We start from the raw sequence: 27,596 nt of genomic DNA, 5'->3' as shown, positions 1-27,596 counted from the left end.
CCACCAGCATTATTTATTTAATCACCACTAACACTAGCTAATAATAATCATCATAGTCATTACCACCAACACTAGCTATTTTATCATCATAGTAATAGTGTAGCACATCATCATCCTCAAACTCATTTCTAGCTAGCTAATCACTCCTGCTGCTCTCTCTTAGATAAAATAACATAAAACATGTACAGCTCTCCTCCTTGATCAAGTTGGAGCATGCAGATGAACCTGTCTTCTAATCGTGGGTAGCGCATCTGTTTGCTGCCCCCTAGTACTTCTCTGCGCTCCCCCATCACACATTTGGTCCAGTCTTGCACTATTAAGCATCCGTCGCTAATCTTGAATGCAATAAAGTAATCTGTAGGATATTTTGGCCGTAAACTGATAATACTCATGGTACCTTTAGTCTCGATCCCATAAGTCACAACATTCATCGGGAATCCCTGTTGAAGAACATCGTATGGTAACGTACTTAGCAATGAAGTTTAGCTTCAAAAATAATGTATGGAAAAGATGCACTGAGGACAAATAGTAAAAATCTTACCATCCTTCCTAAATAGATGTGACCGTAGTTCATTACGAACACTATTGGTCGCACATTTTTAATACTAACATTTCTAAATGCAGGAAGAAAATTTGTCTTGATAGTATCAAGATCCTCAAGTCATGAAACATAATGACTGAGCTCCTCGCAGTTGAGTTTAGCCCCAGAACAATATATGGTCCTGTCTACCAAGCGCTGGACATGTTTGCTTGCACCGAAATAAGCTGACAATACAAATTAGTTGTCAACTATTGTTGAAGCAAATGAAGCAGATGTCATGCTTAATTACGAAAAAAGACTTGTCGTTGTGACTTACTATATCCACTTCGAAGTTCTCGTCCAGCTTGATGCTGAAGCGCCTATCATCATCTAGGAAGATTACGTCGCACAGGCCGCGCTCGTCTTCGCAGTATTTGCAAATACCGAAATCCTTTTCGTCGTCAGACATTTCCTATGTTCATAGTTAAAACATTAATTGAAAATCGATCAAAGACAACTACCAGAATACTCAACACACAAATCCGGGGCATTCAATATTTCCTACATATTCTGGCACAAGTCATGCCAAAATTCACGGAAAAATCCGGTATGACCTTTGCTAAAATAGGACATATCAAGCGCCTAAAATTTGCCGGAACAGAAATGAATCAACACTCCGGCAAAACATAGGCCACTCGGAGGTGTAACCTGCAAACATGACCGGCCACTTGGATATTGAGCAACACAAGATATACATTTCAAAATATCTTATAGGACTCGAATTAGCATGCATTCAATAAGCAAAAGTAAATCATCTCATGCGTTCGTACATCGTCGAATATTATCACTAATACATCACGAATAGTGTCATACATATAACATCACTAATACAACTAAAACCCTAGCACACGACGGGTATCGGCGCGGGCGGTGGACACCCACAGAGAAGGAACCATCACGGGATCATAGCTCCAGTGAGATCCCTGAAGAACCTGCCAGGTATTGGAGAACGACCTGTGCTCCAACGCAAACAAGTAGCGATGGACGTGCGCGTCCTCCTCACTGACACGGTGACACACCACGTCCGCGAAGTCCTCGAGCCTCTGGACCGTCACTGGCCCATGCGACCGCCACCAAAGAAGGTTCGTGTCAACGACAGGCTGGCTCCTCACCAACCTGCGCCCCCCGGTAGGTAGCGCCTCCCAGTACCACCCCGGCGAAGCCCAGTCCCGGACATGGCCGGTCTGGTCAAGCAGGTGTCGTCCTCCGCCGACTCGACGACGAGGATGCGGGATAGGCATCGCCCACGTCGAGGCGGCAAAAATTGCTTTAACTAAAAAATAGCAACAAGTTCTTACTAACTAGTTCTATTAATTCAATTAGTTCTTACTAAAAATAAACTTACTATAAATAAAAATATTCTAGTACCTAATTAGTACCTAGTTCTTACTAACTAATTATTACCTAGGAACTACTGCCCTAATTACCATCTAATTTGATTAACCTATAGGGGTGGAAAGTGGTAGCGGATATTCCAATTATCCAACTATAAAGTGAAATAAGTGGTCAAATTTTACTCGTTTTATGATTCATCTTAGAAATTTGATTCATTTTCACCCTTACATGAACCCTAACTCATTTGAGCCGCATCCGCATCCGATTTGTTTCCACTCTTACATGAACCATAACTAATTTGATGCAACTAAAATATAAAGAAACCCTAGGCAGAGGTAGGGGAGAGGGAGGAGCAGGCGTGCTCACCTCGGGTGCCTGCGACGAGGGAGGGGCAGGGCGGCGTCGAGGTCAGGGTTGGGGCTCGGGCGCGCGGCGGATGGTGGCGGCGTAGAGGTTGGGGTCGAGGGCGGCGTCCGGGGCGGCGTTGAGGTCGGGGGCGGGGGCGGCATTGAAACTGTGGTCGGGGTGGCGTAGAGAGTGTGCGGAGAGCGTGCGGCGGACGATGGGCGACGGCGGCGGCGAGAGTGGAGAGAGTTGGATTTGGGGGAAGTGGCCGCGTGGGGAAGGATGAACCCCGTGGTTAAGTCAGAAGTAGCAGTAGCGCGTTCCAGAAAAAACGCTGCTGCTACATTAGCTACAGCGCGTTCTGGGATACACGCTACTGCTACTCCTTTCTCTTTTTTCCCCTTTTTCATTTAGTTTTCTTCACATTTTATTTTTTTTCCTTTCACCTTATTCTATTTCTTTCATTTTCAATTACCTTTCTATTTTCTTTCCATTTAATTTTATATCCTTTAGCAATAGCGAGTTTAGATTAAAACGCGTTGCTGCAAATAAAGTAGCGGTAGCGCGGTTCGTTATAGGTCGCTACTACTATGTGTAGCCTATCGTCTAAGCCGTGGAAATTTTAGTAGTAACGTGTTTAGAGCCAGACGCGCTACTGCTAGAACTTTATCTGCAGCGCGGTTTTCTTAGGCGCGCTACTGCTACTTAGCACCAGCGTCCTTTTTTGACCCTCACTACTGCTAAAGTTCTGTGTATAAGGTTTTCCCTAGTAGTGTAGCCCCGCAGCAGCACTCCCGCACGCAACGCTCGCCTTTATCCCCTTCCTCCAGTTCCAACTCCACGGCGGCGGAGATTTCAGGAGATGGAGGCCGGCGTCTCCGGCATCTCCGCGTCCGCCTCCAGCGTCGCTGTGTCCACGGCCGGCGCATCCGATGTCGTCGCTTCCGTATCCGGCGTCGTCGCGCCCGTATCGACGCCTTTGCTTCCATGGCGGACCTCCGCTGTCATCGCATCTGCTGCTGGTGTCTCCGCCTCCGTATACGGCATCGTCGCATTCGCATCTGGTGCCTCTGCGTCCACGGCCGGCCTCCGGCGTCGTCGCATTTACTGCTGGTGTCTCCGTTGCCACTGTGCCCCTGGCATGCATCCCGGAGAATGAGCTCCAGCACGAGCCCACGGACGCCGGGGAGCAGGGCCACTAGCTGCGGGAGCTCGGCGCGCGTGTGGAGCTCGTCCACCAGCCGCCAACGCACCCAGCAATCGTGCCTCGAGTTTCGTCAGCAGCACGCGTGGCCGTCCTCGGCACCCTGCCGTCGCGCGGCCACAGCTGTGCACCGCTTCCTTGGCCAGCTTCCCCACTTCCATGCCCGCGCCCATGTCTGGCGTCAATCGATTTCCTCAGGTGACGGCTGGCCCTTTCTCGGTCTTCTTCTCCAGCACCGGTGGGCAGTTCCACCTCGGTTCCAATGGAGATGCCGATTTCACAGCTGCTCCCCAACGCGTGAATGGCTAGCGCCGCCGCGTCCTTGGCTCGCATACCCGCTTGACAGCTTCCTTTGCCGGCTCTGCTTTCTGGTCATGGGCGCTCGCGAGTTGCAGATGGAGGCGGCCATAGTACTAGTACTAGTACTCCTTGCAGCATCGAGGCCAACGTACTAGTCTCTACTCCTAATGGAGCAGTTGGTAGTCTCGCTTCCGGGTTTTTTTTCGTCCCACCTCACATGGTTTTTTTTGGTACCTCCTCCCACCTCTAACTTATCCACCAGAAACTGAAAAAACCTCCTCCTGAGGCCCCAACCCGCACCCATCCACGTACAAAAAAATAGACCTACAAAGGTTAACCAACGAAAAAAGACCTACGAAGGTTAACCAGCGACGAAAAAACCTAAACCTATCGCCCGCTCCCTCGCGCCCCTGTTGCTCCCTCCTCAATCCCGATCTGGATCGAGGGGACGAGGAGCTCCTGCCTCCCCGACGGCCGGCCTCCTCCTCGCCCCGCCGCTGCATCCGGCGCCGCCACGGGCTCTGGAGCCAGGGAAGCCATGGCCTGAGCTCGGCCTCGAGGTCCCCCCGCCGTCTCCTGCAGCTTCTGCCCCGCCGCCTCAACGCCCGAGCTCGCCATCACACTAACCTCGTCGCCGCGCCGCCGCCGGCTCTGGTCGCCTCCACCTCCGCTCCAGGCAACCCTCGGTCACCGGCTCGCTGGAGCACGACGGCAGACGATGGATGCCCTGGTTGTGTGCGACGGTTGCAGTTCTTACGCGCAAGCTAGGGTTGGAGCCGCCAGCTCTTCATCCTGCCCGCCGGAGGCGAGTCTTCCCGTCCCGCACTGCCGCCTCCCCGTTATCACAGGTATCTCCACCCCTTCCTCTTCCCCCCTCTTCTCTCCTCTCCCTTCTCCCTCCTCCTTCTCTGTTCCCTTCCTCCTCCCACCCCATTATCTGTTCATGTTGTTGGCACCTGAAGAAGTTGGTGGCATGGTGAAGCCCCTGAGCAAAAGTTGGAGGAGTCTTTGAAGGAGTTGGAGAAGTCTTCCTTGACAAGATTAGATTAATTTCCCCACTCTGTGATTTGGATTGATTTCTTGAATTTAGCCAAACACCTTTGCTTGTGCTCCTAATTTCCCATCACTCTTTTTGTCACAGCATGGTCAAAACAATGGTGCCTTCACCCTTGCTCGTGCCTCAACCCACATGGTCATCTTTGAGACGTGGTATTCAGTCACATGACAGAGTTCTCTTTGTAAGAGATTAGATGATTTGGAACTCGCTCACTTGATGCACGTTCTGGAAGCTGCATCCACCACTGATTCTTGATATCACTCGTGTGGGACTCTCTGTCATTTACTGATTTGAGCATATGTTGTGGGTTGATGTGTTGCAGATCCTTGAGGTCAGGTGCGGCAACTAGCGACATGTGCTGGAACTTCTGGCTTCGCTGGCGGCGGCATCACCTGCATCGACCTCTCCCTGGTCGCCTTCGAGAGTGTGTGCGGCCGACCATCAAGCTTGTTATGACGCACTTTGAATTTCCGAGCAAGTCGCAGCCTTTTCAGATTCATCAACACAGGTTACATCAGTAGTCAATATGGTTCAGATGCATAATAGTACGTACTTCATTTCCTTTTTGTTGTGTACGGTGTCCTACAACATGGATCATATATATCGGTTATCTTTCAGGTTCAGTTTGCTGTGGCAAATTCTTCTTGAATTTGTTGCAGCAAACTTGTGGTCATGTATGGTTTTTAGTTTTGCAAGCATGCATAGTTTAGAAGTTAGAAAGCTCGTTCATGTATTGTTCTAAACTGAAAGTTTAAGTGGCTTTTCCACCCATGGTATTGTGGTGGTCATAATAGCACACCTCACAATTATTATGGCCAGATCTAGAAGCACTGAGCGTTGTGTTTTTTAGCCCCCTCTGTTTCTCCTGGGCATCAATCTATGCGCAACAAGCTCTTCAGTGCTTGATGACAAATAAAGGTTGCATCTTAGATATTTGCTTGATTTGAATGAGCCATTTTGCTGTCAGCTAAACTGTTAAAAGTCAGATGTAAGATTATGTTTCTTGGCACATGAGTTATTTTTCAGTCAATGCGTGGCGAGTCCACTTCGAACTGATATATGCACTTTTTATTTGAAACTGAACCACCATGGTTTAATTTTATTTTCATTTGGACAAGTTACCCCAAGTATCATCAGTTCATGATGACTGGTTTGGTGTGATGAATTGATCCTGGTGCTGATTTAAGAGTTTTTTATGATGCTGTCTTGTAAGGGAGTAAGGTCTGGTATCTATATGGCTGTTATTTTAGCTCTTACAGATTGCCATATATGACATGCTAATTGTTTTTAGCTCTTGATATAGTTAAACTTTTTTTTTCAAAACGGAGGCAAAAGATTTGCCTCATCCATTAAATGGGAGGAGAATAGAGTTAAACTTTGGATGCACCAGTGCCTGATGCATATGTTTGTTTACTTGGTTTGAACTCTGAATGATATGTTGTTATCCTGCACGCATGCCTGATGAGTTGGTGCTGCTGGTATTTTGAGGAGGCAAGTTGTGGTTTTACTCCTGGCCCTGAGAAGGGTGAACTAGGCCATAGTGAGGGCGCCTTCAGGAACATCGAGTCAGGGTGCCTCACTTTCTATTTCAGTCTGCGAGGTAATGAAGGCAAAAAAAAGTTTCTACTCGCCCTGTTCTTGCAACTAAATAGAGAAAAACTGTGTGGTTACTGAAGCATTATGGTCTATAGTTACCGAAGCATTGCATTTGTTGAGAAAGTGTTCCTTATACCATGTAAGTAGGGACAATTACTATTTAACTAGGTACAATTAATATTTAACAAGCCACAGTTGATCAAGCAGTCAATGCTTAAATATGCCCGTACTCTGTCGTATCCAGGATGGAGCTTTGCTAGCTTTTGAGTTGGATTCTTTTGACTGCACCTAAATATGACAAGCCGACAGTAAATGAGCTCATTTTAAAAAACTGCAGTTTAAAGGAAATTATTACAATATGTATATCAATTCCAACATTGCTATCTGAAGGATGATTTAAGGACTATTTGTCTCTGATGGCTTTCCCTGTTTGGCTCCCTTTTATGTGAGTTGACTCTACAGTTCTAGGATCTTCTCTGTAACCATAAATTCACAGCTTAGCAAAAGTATATATATACTTGCTGGACCTTCTCATTACACTCTTTCACTTTTTTGGACTAATACTATCCTGTATAGACCTAATAACAGAAGACATGGGAAATGCTTTCGTAACATGATGTTTTTTTTTGTTAGATGCTCTGTTTATTTAGTGTCGTTGATCCAAAAACTTGAAAGTGTAGAAATGTTCATGCATGGGACTATAGAACCAAGTATTTCTCGATTTGGTGATGCTTAATTCAGAGTTCTTATGCATCAGATTGGAGTGTTAACACAAACCTGTTATTTATTTCACTTCATATGAGTTAATGCCAAGGCCTTTTTTGTGTCTCCTCTAATCATTGCATTTGTATCTTGATCATTGTATTACGAGAAGCAAAATATTTCTCATGTTTTGCTCAGTGTGTCTACTTATCTTATTTATTATATTAACTATTTTTTGATGATATTTCACAAGAATGACATTGTTAGATTTAGATTCGTTAGGTTTCAACACATTTGATGGTAGGCCATTTCAATAATTCTATTTGTTTCAGGCATTGGTAGATTGTGTTACAACTGAAGAGTTTCTTGTGCTAATACTTGCAGATCTCGACACACCCTGAACAATGAGCACATGTTACCAGCCACATTCCACACAGGATGTGTTCTTTTCGAAACAAAGATACCCTGATACATGATTATTCCTCTTTCAAGTTCTTGATCCTTGAAGATACTTGCTAGGTTTCTAGCTGATTTTTTGGTAGTATAAGGCTATAAGCTCGATGTATATGGCCTGAATATGATCTGATTCAGAGTACATTGTGTTCTGAAGCTTTTTACTGTATGGTTCTCTCTTGAAAGAATTCAAGCCATTGTTCAATGGGAGAGAATAGTTGTAATCCTCAAATAACTGTCGTACCTATTCATCAGCTGACACAATTGCCACCGAGATCATTATTTTCCTTTTTTTTCAGGTTTTCAACATCACGAATTTCATAATTATGGAGTGGAGCTACCAAAATATCTATTGAGGTAAAATCACTATATACATATTGTTTTCCCCACATTGCATCAGGCGACACACATCTGTTGCAAAGAAATAGGCATCACCTGTGTGCTTGCTTTTGTTCGCTTCTAGACGGAGGGAGTACTACTAGATAGACACATACTTCTTTATGCAATTCTTAATTTATAGAAGCAGACGAACTGATTATGTGGATTGAATATATAATCCCATGTGTAGGTGCTATCCAAGTGTTGTGTTTATTTAGCACACACAACTTGCAGGGAGATAACTCTATACTATGAAGACTTTAAAATACGAGTGCGTGTCGTTGGTGTTTTTGAAACCATCTTCCATCACGTCTAATATTGTTCTATTTCATAATAGTAATTGTTCAGCCTTTGACTGACATATGGATGATTTTTGTAATATATTTCTTTCTTCCATATTACCAGGAAATATGTCGAAGCACAGAATATATTCCATATGCAGTGGACTAACAGAACGACACAACACATAAAAAGAGGAGTATAAGTGGAAACCTTTCTTTCTCTTTAAATTCTTGAGGACTGTAACATTATGATGAAAGTGGAACCATAGAGAGATGTGTATTTTTAATTGAGATATTTTCAGGAGTACCTTTGCAAAGCTGATATATCTTTCTTTTACAAGATATGGTTGCACTTGCTTCATCTACATAGGCCGTCTGGAATGCCATGAGGCCGGGATTTGTGTAGGAAATCTTCAAAGCTATTATATTGGTCTCAAGAAACTTGCAATACATCAATGCATTTTTATTTTTATTTTTTTGCTGACACCACAGCTACCACCTCTTCACTAAATGACAGAGGTTGCCAGCAGCTGCACATGGAAAGATTGAATGTTATATTCTGTCTACTAATCAATAAGGAGGGAGATCAAAATTAATGCTCTCAAATATTCGCCTGATCATTTGTATGTTTCTGCAATTTTCCTGCTTGTTGGAACATGTTTGATGTACTTACACATTAACAAAAATGATCTGTAACATTCATGAAAATATTTGGGTTTGGTCCTCTGCTTTTTTACTGTTTATTTACTCATGAAGATAGCAGATGTCCCTGTTTTAAAATATAGTTATCTGTGCTTCCAATTGGTAGAGATCAAAGTATTAACTCGCCGATGTAGGGGAAAAGAGCTCTTTTATAGACACTACTAGCAGTGGATACAGGGTGAGCCGTTTTGAAATTGTTTCATAGAATAACTCCCATATAAGGTCTGGTCTTTTGGGTATACAATCCTTTCTTGAGATGAGCATTGGCAGCTCACATAAGTATACAGTAGTATATTTGACAGATGATGATGATCATTGGCAGCTCACATAAGTATACAGTAGCATATTTGACAGATGTGCATTGGCAACTCTTCTAAATCTGTGTTTTACCATTTAACAATGAACTATGTAATTTAATCAATAGACTCACTTCACTTGCCATGCTAACTGAAAATCTATATGTCAAATGATGCGACTGTCAAGTGGAAGTTACTTATATTTTCTTACGTCACCTGAGAAGTTTCTTTTTAGCAAGCTTGTTTAAGTGCAGCCAAAGTGTACTCTGTTTTTTAGACGATCTCCATGTTTTCTATTGAGATCAGAGAGCAGCTGAAGTAGTGATGGGACTATACCATTTTTAGGTTCTGAAGGCAAAGCTTCTTACAGAGTTAGTCACATTTGTCAGTTCTGTGAGTAGAAAAAATCTTGATAGCTTGTTGCTTCTGCTCAGTGTGCTTGGTGCATAAATTGATTGCTTGCTGCAAATGTTGTTTAGTGTCCTATTTCATGGTAGCTTCGGATGCTATATATTTGGAGATTTTGTTGCCGGTATTTGGAGTGCTAGGAGAGTTTCTAAACTACTGTCACGACATCATAGATAGGATAGTGAACCAATGTGACATATGTATAACATTTCATGTGAGATTCTTTGCAGCAAACTGCATGAGCGAGCGGTCCATAAGTATCGTGTGAAAGAGAGAGGGCACCATGGCGAAGATGAGGTGAGCGTTATCCGGTTTTAAAGGAGAAGACCCCAGCGAGAAATCACCTGCTAAGATGGGAAACTGAGCGGTAAGGCAGGAAAGGGAAGTGTGCGTCGTGGGGTGGGGTTTTCGTGTTGGGACCGCATGTTGGGATAACATATGGGTTGGGATTTGGGGGCGTCCGGAGTATCCATACGGTTAAATTTTGGGGAGCTCGCTTAATGTCCTAACATGTTAGGACATATGAGGGAGAAATAAGATTTGACCTTGGATATGACCATTTGTGTGATTTATTTGTATGGATCGTAGCCCGTAGCAACGCACGGGCGTTCTACTAGTACTACTAGTACTCGCATGGGAGGCTGGGGGCTTTCTCGTCCAAAATGCACTGGCAGCGCATGCATTGGTACGTGGGATAAAATCTATGCGCACTAGATTTCGGAATGGAGGGAGTAATAAATAATTGATCTAGCCTCTGGTTAGATGTGGATTTTATGTTTAATTTAGTGTTTGTGCCAAGTTAAACCTTTAGGACTGCTTACGTTAATAGTTGTGTTCCTGAAGGCTATCACAAATAACATCAGGAACGTTGCGATCTTTCCTCTCGGCGGACCGTCCACGTCAGGAACACACCCACGTTGCTGAAGGAGGCATCGGGCCCATCACGAACGTGTCTAGCCGTCACCAAAAAATCAGTTTCGGGTAGTGGCAACCTCTATAAATCTAGTGGTGACCAAAATCATACTTCCTTGAAGAGCCTTTCTCAAAGGTACGCAAAATTTCTCCCACTCCATCCCACCATCTCTCATGGTATCACCCCACATATCATCAAGGATAAGTAAAAACCTTTTCGATTCCACACAACTAGCCAGTTTTCTCATAAGATAATTCAGATTATCAGATGTTGTATCTTGTTCCACGTGCTCCAGAATCTCTTTAGTTAACCTCTTTATGTTAAAATCATCAGAAACACATGCCCACATAATGCAGTCAAAGTGCTCCTTCACTTTTGCATCATTGCAGATTTGTTGTGCAATAGTTGTTTTTCCAACACCCCCCATACTAAATATGGGAAGCACACACAACTCATTTGAGCTTGCTGCACCGTCAGTCCTCCCTCTCTTGCTTGGGTATACTCCTAGCATTTTCACCGAGTGCTTCAGTTCTTGTTCACGACCAAATACTTGTGGCACCTCAGAAAAAGCACTTGTGTCTGCCCTGGTTGATTTGTCAAACTTCAATGGTGCATTATGCAATCTCAATTCTTTTGACTAGTTATAGACATGATCTAGGTTACCCTGGATATCCTTCACTTTGTTAAAGTGGTCACAATGACTGACACTTTCGAAGAACTCTTGAAAGGCAGCATGCATGTGGTTTTCACCTGAAATCTTGCTCTCCTCAAGCTTCAACTTGAGTGCATAATATTTGAACTCGTCAAGAAAGTCCTCAGCATCATAAATGGCATCCTTGATGTGCGGGAGAAGCTCGGCTGCTGGTTTCTTATGGCTCTGCCACTCAACACGCTCAATAAGGTCAAGCATCTTCGGCATAGTTGTCTGGAGCTTCCAAATGTCGTTTTCCAAATGTCGAAATTGCTCCCTTTCAGCCAGAATCTGGTGTTGCACAGCTGCATTGCCTTCACCCAACAATTGATGACGGGCCGCTAGGATGCATGGTGTGGCCTAGCCAAAAAAATTCCGACATGCATTGCTGTCTGCAAATACACCAGCAACTGCCTTGAATGTTTCCAAGGCCATGGCCATAAACAGTTCGAGCACTGCTGTGATGAATACAATAAAAATTAAGCTTAATAGTGAAGAGTTTGATGAGTACAACATTGAAACCTACTAGCAATTATCTTGAGTGAGGATAGATGCAATATGAACAGATTGTACCTTCACTCTCTTGGTGGACTATGGTTTGTACAAACTGTTCTCTGTTAGAATGAGTCCGACCCAGAGATTTTATTCTTCCGAGAGAAGATCAAGACATGCCTTCTGCGATGACCTTCTGTAAATGTTGTTGTTCTCATATTGTCTCATGACAGTTGACACTTGAGCATTCCCATGTCTACAGATCCTATGCTTATTATGAAACAACCATGCTCAGAGAAGTGAGAAGAGCGACATTAACCCTGAAAATATAAACGGCTGCACAGAAACTATGGTTGGCACTTAATAATCAGACATATAAATGATGTTTCATTTATCTTTGCAGTAGTAAATGACTACCAAGGGGCAAAGGCATTTCACGAAAGGCCGCGGAAGCCATAGTTAATTACTCATATATATTACCGATAGTGCACTTAAATTTAGAGGCTCTGCTTCTGCCATCCACCAGGCCACCGTCTCTTATCTATCAGCAGCCTGTAACAGCATTCATTGGTAGTTGTAAATAAGATTTATGCAAATGCTCAGTCTCATCTCATCTTTTCTGAAGATGCAGGTACCTTCTCCGGCATGTATTTGACAACAGTCTCCTTCTGTCCTCCTTCATATATGTTACACTGACATACAATCTGCAAATGCCATCGTAAACTGTCCGGTTGGACGGCTTCACTGTTAAATAACATAACAATAAGCCAACATTGCAAAAGGAGATGGTAACTATTCTCACATCATTTTCCTGTAATATTACAAAATGTAGTTACGGATGCATCTAATCATGTATCCTACTGTGGATTACCAATATCATGGTGAGCTTGGTTTGCATGCCTAGTCAAATAGATTAATGGAGTGCATTTTGTCAAAAGGTTGACTCCTGTGTAAGATAGCTTGGTCTCCATGCCCAAGGAAATAGGGTTGACCATTCATGTGATTGTGAGATCCTATGTGCTATTCAAAGTACAAAAACTACAACAGAATAAGAATGCCATCAACACAAATTGTAGTGTTTTTTAAAAGAAAATAGCATGAACAATGACGCGGTCTGCGTCATATTAATGCCCTTATCCTTAATAAAAAATGTGTGTTTGAGAAAAAATGAACAATGAGGTGGATACTTGAGAAGAGAACACATAGTTGCACGGTATCAACATTATCAAACAAACATATTAGAAGTCCTGGATGAATTGGAAATATTCAGTTCTGCTCTGAAGTAAGACAAGGAAAGAGACCATGCCTGAGTTTTCTTGATGAAAGAACCATGCGTGCTTCCAAGAGCATAAAGGAAAACCTGGCCATCATTTCTAAACTGCAGAACAAAAATAACACAAAAGAAGCTCATGTGTGTGATGCATAAGACTGATCGAGAAAATATTATATATTATCATTTTGTAGTGCTAAATTCTTGGATCCTATTATCACCATCTCTGGTTCACAAACAATAAATAATTATCACATGTCCACAAAACTTGCACTCGGAGATTACTAAGAACATAATGAAGAATAATAGAACAAAGTGAACAATTTCTCATAAGAGAGAACTTTACGTAGTGATACATATAGTTCATGGCATAGTTATGCAAGAAAATCAACTGCAGAACTTCAATAGAGATAACCAAGTGCATATACTTTGTGACCTCTGCCAAAACAACATGGACAATGCACTACAAGGTCGCCTACCTCCTGTCATTGCTGTTGGTGCCACCGGCGTTGATGTCCCTGTACTCCACGGTTGTGCTCCTGCCTCTAATAAGCATGGACAAGAACAAATCACTGCCCTCGATACAGAGAGACGATATGGCCGTCGAAGACGAGGAGGAGAGAAACGTCCACTTGGCCAGCGAGCCCTATTAACAATAATAGTTTAGGCACTGAACCATAATAGTTAGCAATAATCTAAGAGTTTAGACAATATTGGCAATAATGTGAACATGCAGAGGAAAACCTAGTAACCAAGATGCAAGGTGAATGACAGGTACTGAACCAGAACAGTCAGCAAGAAGTGGAAAATGCACGTGCACCTACCAGGACTCACCTTGAAATTGACACCTTGCAGTAAACGCTTGTCCCCAAAGGACTTATGCATACCCCCAATCTGTCTGCCCAAATCCGAGTTCTTAGACAAGCTAGAATCCTACACCACGTTCAAAAGAAAAGGCCATTCATCAAGCTGAGAAGAATTCGTAGAAAAATATCCTAAAAAAACTGTACCCGAGACAGACCCAAGAACGTCAACCACCTGGAGGGACCGCTTGATGTGGGTGACTGCTTCGAATACCTTGCCCAATTGAGACCTTGCACATCCAGTAGTGAACCTCGCCAAGCTTGAAATGCCTGGCCCGACAGATTGCTGGGACGCAGCACGCACGTCCACATCACGCCAATCCCATCCGCACTCGGCACTATCATCTCGACCCGCGCTCAGAGCTCGCTCCCGAACTGCAACCAGATCCAAAAGCAGAGTCGTGATCACTCCACCACCAAGAAAAAAAAAACCCAAAACCAGAGGAGAAGCGGGGAGCGGACGGCAGCAAATCACAACGAGGAGAGTACAACACCGGGATCCCATACTACGCACCTTGCCAGGGTACAGGACCAAGTCCTCATCGACGTCGACCACTTCGAGAGCGACGGCAGCGACTGCATCGAAGGCTGGCGATGAAGATGGAAAGGCAGAAGCCACCATTGGGTAGAGGATGGGGTGGTTATAGGCGAGGAGGAAGGACAGGGGCAGCAGCGTCGGCTGAAGAACCAGAGAAGAGGAGAGGAGGCGGCGGCGGAAAACGAGGAGAACGGGCGTGTTGGGGATACCCGTGCTAGTTTAGGATTTCTACTACTCTGGCCAATCGTGCATGCGTGAGCGAGACGACCTGATCGCGTTCCTTTTGTCCTTTTCTCATCCGACGTGGACGTCACGAGAGAGCTCCCCTTGCGCGACTCTTATTGGGTTCGATTTGATGTTAACTATAAGACATAGAACAGTGTGAAGTTAAATGCTACATTTAACTGAATGGCCTAGATAAGAAAGTTGTAAAATAGCCGAATGTCCAGTGCAACTTTGCTTTGCTTTACTTACTTTCTTTCTTTCTCTATCTTAAGTTTATATTTGTATAAAGTGATTACAACTAATTCAAACCCATCAGTTAAATCTAATTAGCAAATAAAATTTCCAGTAAGCATCACCCAATCAGCTTTCTATGCAAGTCATACAGCGGACGGACTGTCCCGTCCAACACTTGTGTTTCCACTCGATTTGAGCATAATTACTCGTGACAGCCAAAGAATTGAAGCCCGAGGTCTCTTCACCGACCAAGCGCTCTTGGAATAGAAAATGAACTGAATCCCCTTTTATACATTCAGAATGATTACACAAAGAGATTTTTATTTTAAAAAAGAACCTTCGAGAGATTTTTATACATTCAGAATGATTACACTCGGTTTCAGTATAATCAGGCCACGCTGAGAAACTAATTTCGCATCATCACAGCACTTCTGCGACCTCTTTCGCATCGTCCAAAGTCCAAACCCAACGCTCGCTAGGGCTTGCCGTCGGGTTCTCAAGCCACGAGAAAGCTCTCAGCTCAGCAAGAAAACCAGGCAAACGGCACAGCTGTAGCAGGTGATCGCATCCAGCCAGCAGTTTCGAATCATGTGATTGGATTTGGTTTCCCCCAAATTCTCACAAAAGCTAATTAAATTGGTGGTTCAGCCTATCTTACGGAGAGTTTGAGACCATGGTTGTGATACCCGGAGGAAATGTGTGTATATATAGATGGACATGGTTCCCAATGCTTTCTACGTGCTTGAGAAACTAGTAGGAGAATCAAAAGCATGATAACCCACTTACCCACGTCCTTGGTTGCAACCTCACTATTAAATAGCATGAGCAATATTTTCTTGCTACCCAGCGATCCGTGAGGGCAGTATTTTTTCCAAGATAGCTATGTTAGTTAGAGGTAGGTACGTGATATTTCCACGGGGAATACACCACAAGATCTGGTAATTTGCTATCATCAAATTAATCTGACCTGAACTAAAAACTTGACAGTAGCATAAAGGAGACTATAGTGTCTTATGCAGTGGCACTGGCACGCACTATGTCTTCCTGCTACTAGCTTACATGTCTTCCCATTTGCGGTAGGCGGAGGTAACCACCATCCACAAAGGCATCTTTATTATCCTCTCTTCACTCCTGTGTTAAGAGTTGAAACTTCAGGTGCCGCTAAGAGATGTCATGTGTTGGGGACACACATAACATGTAGGCCCACGAAAGGTCAAAATATATTAAAGCATGGGGTCCAGAAATCATGTGGGTCTAGATAAATTTCATAGACGTACTACCCACTCGGACAAGCAGCGTACCATCCATTCGGATGACAGTCCACCACTCGGTCGTATCACTCGCTCGGATACGCGAAGACCAACAGGTAGCAAGGCAGTCAAAGCATCATTCTCATAGTGGAGGTCTCGTATTGGGCTGGCATCATGGCATTCATGCCCCACTTGGTAAAATAAGAGATGAGGGGGTGACACACACTATATAAGCCACCGCCCACAACGTAGCTAAGGGGGCTCATTCTTTTCTCATTTCTTCTCCTCGCTCTCATCTCTCTCACCACTAGTCTCAGGACATAGCTCAGACATGGAGATCCGTTCTCCCCGCTCTCTCAAATACACCATGTAACTCTGTGTTCATGACAGATAAAGGAAAGCCTCTCCGGAGCACAAGACGTATGGTTGTTATCTCCACCGTGAGAGGCCCAAACTCGCTAAAACCACTGTGTGACCCATTTGCGTCTCGATATATCATGCTCCTTTATCCTACCGCTTTCTCATTGTTGGAATCATTCCCACGACAGTTGACACCCGCCATGAGGCATGGTGTCTATCAAGTCATGATGCAGATGGTTTTTTCATTCATCATCAGGGAAGTGTCCATCCGTATTCTGCCAAGTCGTCGTCTCCAAGATCGCCTACGACGCCGTCGCCAAGCTCCTACAAACGTCCACCGGCGCGGTTCGTCCCGTCGTCTCCGGCCTCGTCTACGACCCCACTGTCGAGCTCCCATACATGGCCACCGGTGCAGTCCGCCCCGTCATTTCCGGCCTCGTGTACGACACCGTAGCCGAGTGCCCACAAACGCATGGTCACTAATGCTCGGCCTGGCACCTTGGCCGGCGAAGCACGACCACCGGCGCTCGACCTGGTTCCTCGGGCGATGAGGCATGGCGCATAGCTCCAGCTCCCGAACAGAGAAACGCGACCACCAGCGCTCACGTCGGCCTCGCCCTTGGCTGCGCCGACCCGCATCTGGGCTGCGGCCAGCTACTCATCCGTCTCATTAGCACCTCTTGTCTGCCAAACGATTCCGGCCAGACTGGCAGTTTTTGTCGCAGCGGAGATTTCCTCCGGGCTGCCTCTACAACTCTTGTAATTTCAATTCCCTCCTGTATTAAAACGAAACTGCATGCGGTGGAAAAAGCAATCCGTGGAAAAAGGAAACTCAAAGCTCTTCATGCCAGTGCTGACTAGATTAGCAATCTCCAAAAATCTAGTGGTGACCAAAATCATACTTCCTTGAAGAGCCTTTCTCAAAGGAATGCAAAATTTCTCCCACTCCTCCCCACCATCTCTCATGGTATCACCCCACGTGTCATCAAGGACAAGTAAGAATCTTTTCGATTCCACGCAACTAGCCAGTTTTGTCATAAGATAATTCAGAGTATCAGATGTTGTATCTTGTTCCATATGCTCCAGAATCTGTTTAGTTAACCTCTTTATCTTAAAATCATCAGAAACACAAGTCCAAATTATGCAGTCAAAGTGCTCCTTCACTTCTGCATCATCACAGATTTGTTGTGCAATAGTTGTTTTTCCAACATCACCCATACCAAATATGGGAAGCACACACAACTCATCTGAGCTTGCTTCACGGTTACTCCTCCCTCTCTTGCTTGTATGTACTCCTAGCATTTGCACCAAGTGCTCCAGTTCTTCTTTAACGCCCAAATATTTGTGGAACCTTGGAAAAAGCACTTGTATCTGCCCTGATTGATTTGTCAAACTTCAATGGTTCTTTACACAATCTCAAATCCTTCGACTGGTGATAGATATGATCTAGCTTACCTTGGATTTCCTTCACTTTTTTAAAGTGGTCACAATGACTGACACTTTCGAAGAACTCTCAAAAGGAAGCATGCATGTGGTTTTCACCTGAACTATTGCTCTCCTCAAGCTTCAACTTGAGTGCATAATATTGAACTCATCAAAAAAGTCCTTAGCGTCATAAACTGCATCTTTGATGTGTGGGAGAAGTTTGGCTGCTGGTTTCTTATCACTCTGCCACTCAACACGTTCTAGATGTCGTTCATCCACAGAAGTTTGGCGCTTGTCGTTCTACTTGTCAAACATCGTCATCGACTACACCAGCCACAGAGCTCAGCCTGGGCGGTGTGGTTCTGGCGAGAATACCACAGCATGGACGACAAGCGCGCCCTCGTGTCGGCCGTTTGGAAGGCGCTGGCGACCTTGCTCCCTCTCTAGCGCGACCTGTCTTGCGTCACTCCCAAAGATGAGGGTGCTCGGACTGTAAGCATTCTGGCTTGACAGCTAGTGCACATACCGCGTCCACTCAAAGGCGAACCTGCTCAAGAAACAACAGCTAGTGCAGGGTGGGGCTTCGTCCACCGGAGCAACCACCATGTCGGCCTTCCTGCACCGCTTCGGACGGCGGCGCGAGCTGACCTTAATTTTACTTGCAGGGCAGTCGTTGATCCATCTTTGCTCGTACGTCAGGGATAGTCTTTTTTTTTCTTCTTTTGAACAGAGACGTGGGTGTTAGATTCTGTTTTAGATTGTATGAGTAGTAGTGATTTTTTTTTTGTTGAAAGAGAGTATCCATACATGGCAGGTGCATAGCGCAGGTTTCGTGTCGATTACACGGCCACCATCCCTAAGCTAATTTGGAGGATGCAGAGGAGGAACAACTTTGGATCAAGGATGTGTGCATTCTCGGCCCTTTGAATTCTAGAGCTTCACCCCTTAGGCGGTGACTTGTATAAATTTTGCTAAGCAAAGCATAATGCTTACTTGTATAGTCTGCTTCATACTTGTGTTATCGGCACAATGCATGTGATCAAATAACCTCAGGAAATTCTCTCAACATCGGGCTATTTATTTCAGATCTCGGTGGATCCGCAGGTAAAAACTGGATATAGCACGGGAGAGTGGACACAAGTACACAAGTCTGTTAACCAATCCGGTCGAGGCATTGTTTTTCTTCAACTTTGACTATGTAAGAAAACATAGAAAGCATCCCCAACTCCCCAAGCAAAGCACATATGTAGGTATGAACAGCCTACAGCGCACGATTCTATGCAATCCTGCATCCCAAATCATTTGCTTGCCCTTCAGCAAAATGAATCCCAGTTCATATAAATTAGACTAGGCGGGGAGCTACTAAAGGTGCAGCTTAATAAGAGAGAACATACATATAGTCAAAAGGATTTCAGCTACAATGACAAGCATCTAGATGTCGTTCTCCAAATGACAAAACTGCTCTCTTTCCACCCGAATCTGGTGTTGCACAGTTGTGGTGACTTCACCCAGCAGCTTATTTCAGGCTGCTAGGATGCTTGGTGTGACCCAGCCAAAAAATTCCTGTGATGTCTGCCAATACACCAGCAACTTCTTTGAGTGTTTCCCAGGCCATGGCCATAAACAACCCTGAGCACTTCTGTGTGAAGGGTTTGAAGAGTCCAACATAGAAAACTAGCAATCATCTTTTTTCAGAGAGATGCGACAAGAAAACATTGTACCTTCACTCTGTTGTTGAATGTTGATTTGTGCAAGCTATTCTCTATTTGAATGAGTTGTATACCCAGAGATTTCACTCTGCCGGGAGAAAGTCAGCGACACAGCTGCGCTACTTGCCTGTCATGCCTTTTACAATGAATTGTTGGTTGAAGGCAGGTTTATTGCCTCTGAACTAGTAAGCGTACATGTAGCACCCTAGTTAAAAGACGAGTTTGACGCTAACATAAGACATTGAGTCTTTGACAATACGAAGTTAAATTTTAAATTGAACAGAATGACCGCAGAGAAAAAGAAGCAGCAGGAAGTCGTAAAATAGCTGAATGCCTACTGCAATTTTGCTTTCACTCTTATCTGAAATTTGTAAGGAGCCACGCGGATGAGATAAATCTAACTGACAAACATGATTTTCAATAACCATCACTCAATCAACTTTTCTAATAATATTTCTTATGGAGTGAATGAAGAGTATTGCTGCTGTCCTTTTAAAGGCCTTTTACCGAACACCATGCTGGTGGTGGTGGCTGCAGCAAAGGCAAAGTGCAAAGAACCTGACGGCCAGCGGCAAGGTATCCCCTGTGGCAAGTAATGTTAGCTGTTTCCATAATCTTGTCGTGTGTTAACTAAGGTTGAAAATGAAGAAGAAAAAGTGAGTAAACTATTGAATGGTGGCAGTGCCGCCTGAAACCAAACAGTTTGTGTGTGTGCACTCTGTTTCCTCCGCTCAAAACTGATGAGCTACGGCACAGGCGGCTCTCGACTGCAGCTAGGAATGGTGTGCGGCTGTACCAGTGCAGGCCAGCAGAGATGGATGATGTACCTTTTGTTCATCTCTGATCTTGTTGCCCCGGGAGATGGATGCGGGCGCAGGGTGACAATGACCGTCCGTCGGGCTTACAGAGCTGTTTGAATCCTGTCCCAGTGGAGCCAAGCAGTCTAAGCTGACCGACAGACATAGCTCCATTTGAAGGAGACGCGACCTGGCCTGCCGCCTGGCCCTCGCCGGATGCGTGGGCCGGTGGGCGTAGATGCCTATGTTAGAGGCCGGACATACCTACGTGACCACGGTGGCGTACTATCCTGGAATCTTTCCTATCTCTCGCGAATTAACCGAGACATCCAATCCAAGCTGTCTAGGAAAGCCAGTCGGGATATCAAAGCTGGCGCCAGAAAAATCAAGTCATTAGAGATGTTGAAAATCAAATATGGCGGTTTCGCTCAGTTGAACGATCACTGAACCTCTCTCGATGAACAACGCTGAACTATCCAAGTTATACACCACCAGGCCAACACTTCTGTTTCACTCGGTTTCAGTATCTTCAGGTCGTGACAGCCCGAGGATTGAAGCGGGGGTCTCTTCCTGGCAGCCGACGAGGGCAGGGATTGTGACCGTCATCCCCGTAGGCCATAGCTCCATTCCTGCCGACATGGCATGCAATAGAGAGGGCGAAGGATGGAGGCCGAGGCTGCATCAAGCGACGGCCGTTGGTGGCTGGCGACAGAGTAGGTAGAAAGGCGGCAGAGGAGTGGATCAACAACAGGCATAGAATAGGAAATGCAGATTGGATACCTTTCTAGAAACTTATTTTGACTTAGCTCTACACAAAGGGAAATATTAAGGAATAAAAAACAACAAAGATGCCCATGTCATGCTTTTTTGCCATGCATTGTTACATAACATTGTTCAACACTGTGGGGGCAATCATAATGCTCGCTCTAGGTTGCCAGCTTCTCCGGTGCTTTCCCCACTCGCAAGCTCACAGCTCACCTAGAAAACCAGGTGACTTTCTTTCGGGTCTTGTGTGAACGCATTCAACTGGCAGTTTTGCATCTTATCCTTGCATATGGTTTCCTCCAAATTCTCACCAAAGCTAGTTAAATTGGAAGTCAAGCATATCTTACTGAGAGTTTGAGACCATGAATATGATGTTCAAAGGGAAAATATGTGTGTATATATGGATAGATATGTGTGGACTTGCATGCCGCAGTAGGGGTCTTTATCATGCTTTGCACGTGCTTGACAAACTAGAAGCAGAATGGAAAGCATGATGGCTCACAGTTGGACTCTGTTCCTTGATTGAAACCTCAGTATTAGCATGAGCAAATATTTCTTGGTACCCAACAAGTCATGTGAGCAAGAAGTAGGCGCATGGTGCTTCCATATGGACAATAATAGCGCATAACCACATAATTTTGCTAGCACCAAAATCTAACCTTAACTAAAAATTTGGAAGTGGAACAACCGAAACTAGAGTGTCTTATTCAGTGGCATGCACTCTGTCTTATTGTTATCTTCCGTGTTTTATTTATTCTATATTCTAAAAATCCGTTTGAAATTTGAGATAAAAGTTGGTTACATTCAAAGTATATCATAATTCAAGCAAGATTCCTAACCAACAGATCTACGTGTACGTCCATATTCAAGCAAGATTCCAAACCAACAGATCTTATTGTGTTTCGCACATCACTTGCTCGGGACACAGACACATGTACCAAGGAAGAAAGACAAATTCAGAAAAAGGGAGCACATGCCACTAAATAGTTCATCACCTGGCAGAACAGAAATCCATGTGCTCAGCATAGCTACCACTAGGGATGCAAATCAGCGGCTGATCCATCCCGCTTCCTACTTAGCACTAGAAAGATCAGTTATACCTGAATTATGGTGTGTTAGTTTAATTTATACTAGCTTGCCACTTTCGTGTGGGACGTTGCTCGGCGCTCTGCATCCCCACCACCGCAAGAGTACATGTATAGTTGGATGCATGACAAATCCATTGGAATTATTTTGAAGACAAAAAAACACCCATTTCAACTAGGAAAATACAGTTCATAAGGAACAAGATCCATCACATATACAACACTATACAATTAAAATCTTGAAGGTTAAGATTTAGAACTGCAAAGCAGTAGCTCAATTGTAGCACAATGTGGAAAGATTTATGAGCGGTCCAACGGAAACATGAAAATTAGTGTGGCAATTATTTGCTGCGGAGATGATGAGGTACATTAGAACCATTCGACCAAAAATGCACCCACTACTTGTATCTTGGAAGCCTCCAATAGGGGCAGATCGTTCATCACCGTTGTGTAAAGGGGTACGATGGCTGAAAGTATGATGTTTTTTCCAGGTTGTACTGTAGGCTGCAGTTGACCCTTGATCACATTTCCAGCGACAGAATTATAGGAATGATTTGCTTGAGTGTTGCAGGACTCACACACTCAAATAATTGGTACTTCTGCATGCAATGATTGGATTTGGTTTTCTCCATATTCTCACGAAAACTAATTAAGTTGAAGGTCAACGGGTCAAGCTATCTTATTGAGAATCCGAGACCATGGATGATATGATATTCAGGAGAATAGTTAGTGTATATATAGAAGTTAGAGAGCAAGGGACTAAGATTGGGAGAGTGTTAGTGGAAGGAGAACTACTAGAAAATAGGCTATTAATTAATGGCGCACATATTTTGGCTATTAATGGCGCAATATAGGTGCGCCACTAGTAACTGTTAGTAAAAAAATCAGATTTTTTTTTCGTTTTTCTTAATCTCGGGTTATTATGGCTTAATCTCAAGTCAAATCGCACCCCGTGGTCAAACTTCCCGGTAGGTCACCCGTCCTCACAGTACTCCAGCCCCAGCACGCTTAACTTCTCAGTTCTATCCGACCCCAGCACCAGCTCACTTAACAGGCACTTGTTGATATATCTATCATATCAATCCTATTAAACCTTGTTGATGTCTAGGACTTTGTTCATGTTCATGAGTGTGATGAAATTTTGAAAAAATATTTCAAACTTTCCGGTCATACTACGTATCATATTTTGAACGTCTTTTCCAAAAAAAATCGAAACCAATTTTTTTTCTATTACTAGTGGCGCACCTAGCAAATTGTGCACCATTACTAAGTTTGAATTTTTTCCCATTTTCCCACCTCTAGATCTTAAAAGCCCCGTATCTTTTATTCTGTTAGGTTTTTGGGATTCTAAAATTCTTCAACGGGGTTCCCCCTAGTTGAATTTGGATGTAACTTTTCGAGTAGATGATTTTTCATATAAAAAACTTTTTAATCCGAGTTCGTATGCAAAAGTTATGCCCATTTTACTAAATTCCAGAGAGATTTTGCAAATAAAGTCAAAATTCATATTTGTAAATTTTCCCAACAACTTGACCACATATCACTTGGGAAACTTATTTTCTTTTATTTTTTTGACATTTCCATCATTTTCTTTTTAAAAAAAACTGAAAAGGCGGTCAGGTGGGTGCATTTGATGAAATTTTCGGCCATCTAGAAAGTTAGTAATGGCGCACCTTCACAAAGTGCGCCACTACTATGTGTATGACTTGGTCAAATATTGGTCAAAGTTAGTAATGGCGTCGTAATGGCGCACTTTGTGAAGGTGCGCCATTACTAAGTTTGACATAGTAATGGCACATCTATGCAAAGTGCGCTATTACTAAGTTTGACCAAGGTTTGACCCAGTCATACATATAGTAGTGGCGCACTTTGTGAAGGTGCGCCATTACTATGTCAACTTAGTAATGACGCACCTATATAAAGTGCGACATTACTATGTGTATGACTGGGTCAACCTTGGTCAAACTTAGTAATGGCGCACCTACACATGGTTAGTAATGACGCACCTACACATGGTAAGTAATGGCAGACCACATGTATAGTGCTTCATTAGTGTCCATATTGGCTATAGCTGTTTTTCTAGCAGTGGAGATACAAACCCACGCTAGCTGACGGTTCGCATGATGGCTCTGCAATATCAATATTAGCGTGGGCAGAAGTTTCTTGCTAACCCACAATTCGTGTGACTAGGTTCATAAGATATGTTGGCCCCCAAAAAATAAAAAGTATTTAAAAGATGTACTGTTAGAAGTAGGCTCCCACTATTTTCTGTACCATAATGACTCATATATATTTGTTATCACTAGTAGAAAAACACCTATTAGACCCGGTTCGTAAGGGCCTTTAGTCCCGGTTCATGAACCGGGACTAATGGGTCGTTACTAATACCTACACCCATTAGTCCCGGTTCAAACACGAACCGGGACAGATGTGCCTCCACATGGCCGGTCCGCCGAGCCTAGTCAGGGGGGCCTTTGGTCCCGGTTGGTGGCACCAACCGGAACCAAAAGTCCATTTTTTTTACAAAAGTGGCTGCTTTAGGGGTTTTGGGGGTTATTTTTAGGTTGTTATTAGCTAGCTAATAGAGAGAAGTGTCCTCTCTTATATCTTCGTCCTTGGTTTATCAACGCTGCTGCTATGTTCATTTCACCCGCTGATATAACATGCTCATGCATGCTCGCATCATACATCATCATATATAATAACAAGTCCTACTAATCATGCATCATCATACAACTTCTACTCGTTATTAATAATAAGTCATACGATCATCATCCTCGTAGTCATCGAACACAACCCTACGTAATTGTTCTTAGCACATGATCATCAGTATCAGGTAGGACCTAAACACCCTTAAGGTAAAATAGCATAAAACAATATAGACCCTGACTCTCCATTATGAAGAATGGCGATCATGATGTCTCCAATTCTTGCCCTTCGCTGCTTTTTGCTTCCAAGAAGCTCCTTACGACTGTCCATACATTTTTTCCACTCTTTGATTGTTATGTCTCCACTTCTTTTAGAAACCCGGTATGGACAGTTGAGATTCGTAGGACGACCTGGTTGTATGTTTAAAACATGAAGGCTACCATGCGTATACATCAGATGAGGCACACAATCATTCGGGATTATCTGTTGAAAAACATAGTAATAACTTCATAGTTAGCAATGATGTACTAGTTTTAGATGTGTGCAAAAGGATGCACGGATGTTGTAATAGTAAAAAATAATCTTACCAGGGTATCTCCATGGTAGTTACCGTAGTTCAACACATGCACTAGTGGCACGTATTGACCATAATGTTGAGGAGTTTGATTGTAGATATTGTAATTCTCAAGTTCAGTACAAAATGCGACCAGATGATTTTTCTCCTGATAAGTTAATTCGGAGTCTTCGGTGTAGTAGGTTATGTCTACCATCTTCCGCACATTCTTTGAAGAATGAAAATAAGCTGCCAATGGAGATAAGTTGTCAACTATTTTGAAATAAATAATATAAATTACTTAATAACTATGTTAAGCTCACATGGGGGAAGAATTGGAGGTGTATCCACAAGGACCCAAATCGAAGGTCTCTCTTGCTCGATTGTAGGATCACCAAGATCCATGGTGACAAGCATACCCTTATCAAGACCATACATCTTGCAAAGTGCTTCCCAATTTTTGCAACCAAAATGGGTTACACTCTGAGCATTGTACAACTTTACTTGAAAATCCACGCCATGATGGGTACTTAGGATAATTTTTTTGGTTTCGAAACTTTCATGGTCTTTAAAACCCATCCTCTCCAAAACATAGCGTCTTGCAAAGCATGGGATAAGCTAGTCGAATTGGAAAAAATGAAAAATATTGTCATGATTAAAATAGTTGAAGTCATGATTAATTACGAAAAAAAACTATTGTCGTTGGTTGCGTACCGTATGAACATCGAAGGTCTCCTCGAGCTTAATGCTGAAGCAACGATCTTCATCCAGCTCAATGAACCTGTCGCAGATACCTCGGTCATCGTGGCACCAGTCGCACTCCCCCAGGCGGTTTTCGTCATCCGAGTACGACATTTCCGGCCTATGTTCATAATTCAAATATTAAACTAGATTATTAATCACACGTTGACTATCGGTGATGTACGTAACTCCTTCTTTCATTCCAAAGTGCATTATTACAGCAAATTGTCTAGCACACGGGAATGAAGGAGAACTTATCCAATATGAGTATTCAATAAGCAAAACCAAATCATAAAATAAGCAAAACCAAATCATAAAATAAAGTAGTATTCAAATTAGCATGCATTCAATAATTATAAGCAAAAGTACATCATCTCTTGGTGTTTGTACATCGTCGAATATTATCAATAATATAGCATCACTAATACAACTAGAACCATAGCGCCCGACGGGTATCGACGCGGGCGGTGGACACCCAAAGATAAAGAACCATCACAGGATCATAGCTCCAGTGAGATCCCTGAAGAACATGCCAGGTATTGTCGAACCTGCACTCCAATGCAACCATGTAGCGACGGACGTGCTCGTCCTCCTCGCTGACACGGTGACGTACCACCTCCGCGGTGTCCGGAAGCCTCGGCACCATCACTGGCCCATGCGACTGCCACCAAACAAGGATCGGGTCAACAAAGGGCTGCCTCCTCACCAACCTACGTCCCCCGGAAGGAAGCACCTCCCAATACCAGCCCGGCGGAGCCCAGTCCCGAACATGGCCCTGATCAAGCAAGCCTCCACCGCCGAGTCGACGACGACGAGGATGCGGAATAGGCATCGCCGACGTCGATGTGGGAACTACTTCTATATATAGTTGAATGTTTATTAATTAAATCAACTATCTAGTTCAACTACTAATTAAGAACTTACTATAAATAAATAAAGTACTACTTACTAAAAACAAACTACTTCCATATATAGTAAAATAAATTAGTTTATTAAATCAACTAGCTACTTACTAAAAATATGAACTACATATTAATTACACAATCTAAATTACACAATATGAACTACATATCTAAATTACACCACATCTAATCTAACAAAAAGATCTACACATCTAATCTAACAAACAAAATCTACTAACAAAAAAAATCTAACATAATATGAACAAATTAATTACACAATGTAAATTACACAATATGAACTACATATCTAAATTACTACAAATCTAATCTAACAAAAAAATCTATGAACTATACAGAAAAATCTAAAAAAATAAAAGAAAGTTGCTCACGGCCGGCGACGGCGACGGTGACGGCGAGGTGCAGCAGGGCGGGCGGCAACGTCGGGGCGGGGCGGCGACGGCGTCGGGGCGGGGCGGCGACGGCGTCGGGGCGGTGCG

The 27,596-nt window shown here is 43.7% G+C and overlaps 1 long non-coding RNA gene and 2 pseudogenes across 1 annotated transcript; 1 reads left to right on the top strand and 2 right to left on the bottom strand.

The window, feature by feature from the left end:
• Positions 1-4,419: 4,419 nt before the first annotated feature.
• On the top strand, positions 4,420-5,638 carry LOC119326738. Its single transcript, XR_005158137.1, has 3 exons — positions 4,420-4,612; positions 4,906-5,002; positions 5,144-5,638. It is a non-coding gene; the product is annotated as an uncharacterized LOC119326738 (long non-coding RNA).
• Positions 5,639-10,608: 4,970 nt separating this feature from the next.
• LOC119320604 lies at positions 10,609-11,676 on the bottom strand (annotated as a pseudogene).
• Positions 11,677-17,238: 5,562 nt separating this feature from the next.
• LOC119320603 lies at positions 17,239-19,513 on the bottom strand (annotated as a pseudogene).
• Positions 19,514-27,596: the final 8,083 nt, after the last annotated feature.

The sequence above is a fragment of the Triticum dicoccoides genome, chromosome 6B, assembly GCF_002162155.2.
Source record: "Triticum dicoccoides isolate Atlit2015 ecotype Zavitan chromosome 6B, WEW_v2.0, whole genome shotgun sequence".
Lineage (NCBI taxonomy): Eukaryota > Viridiplantae > Streptophyta > Magnoliopsida > Poales > Poaceae > Triticum > Triticum dicoccoides.
Note: the sequence above shows the minus strand (reverse complement) of the source record. Positions and strands in the feature narration are given on the sequence as shown.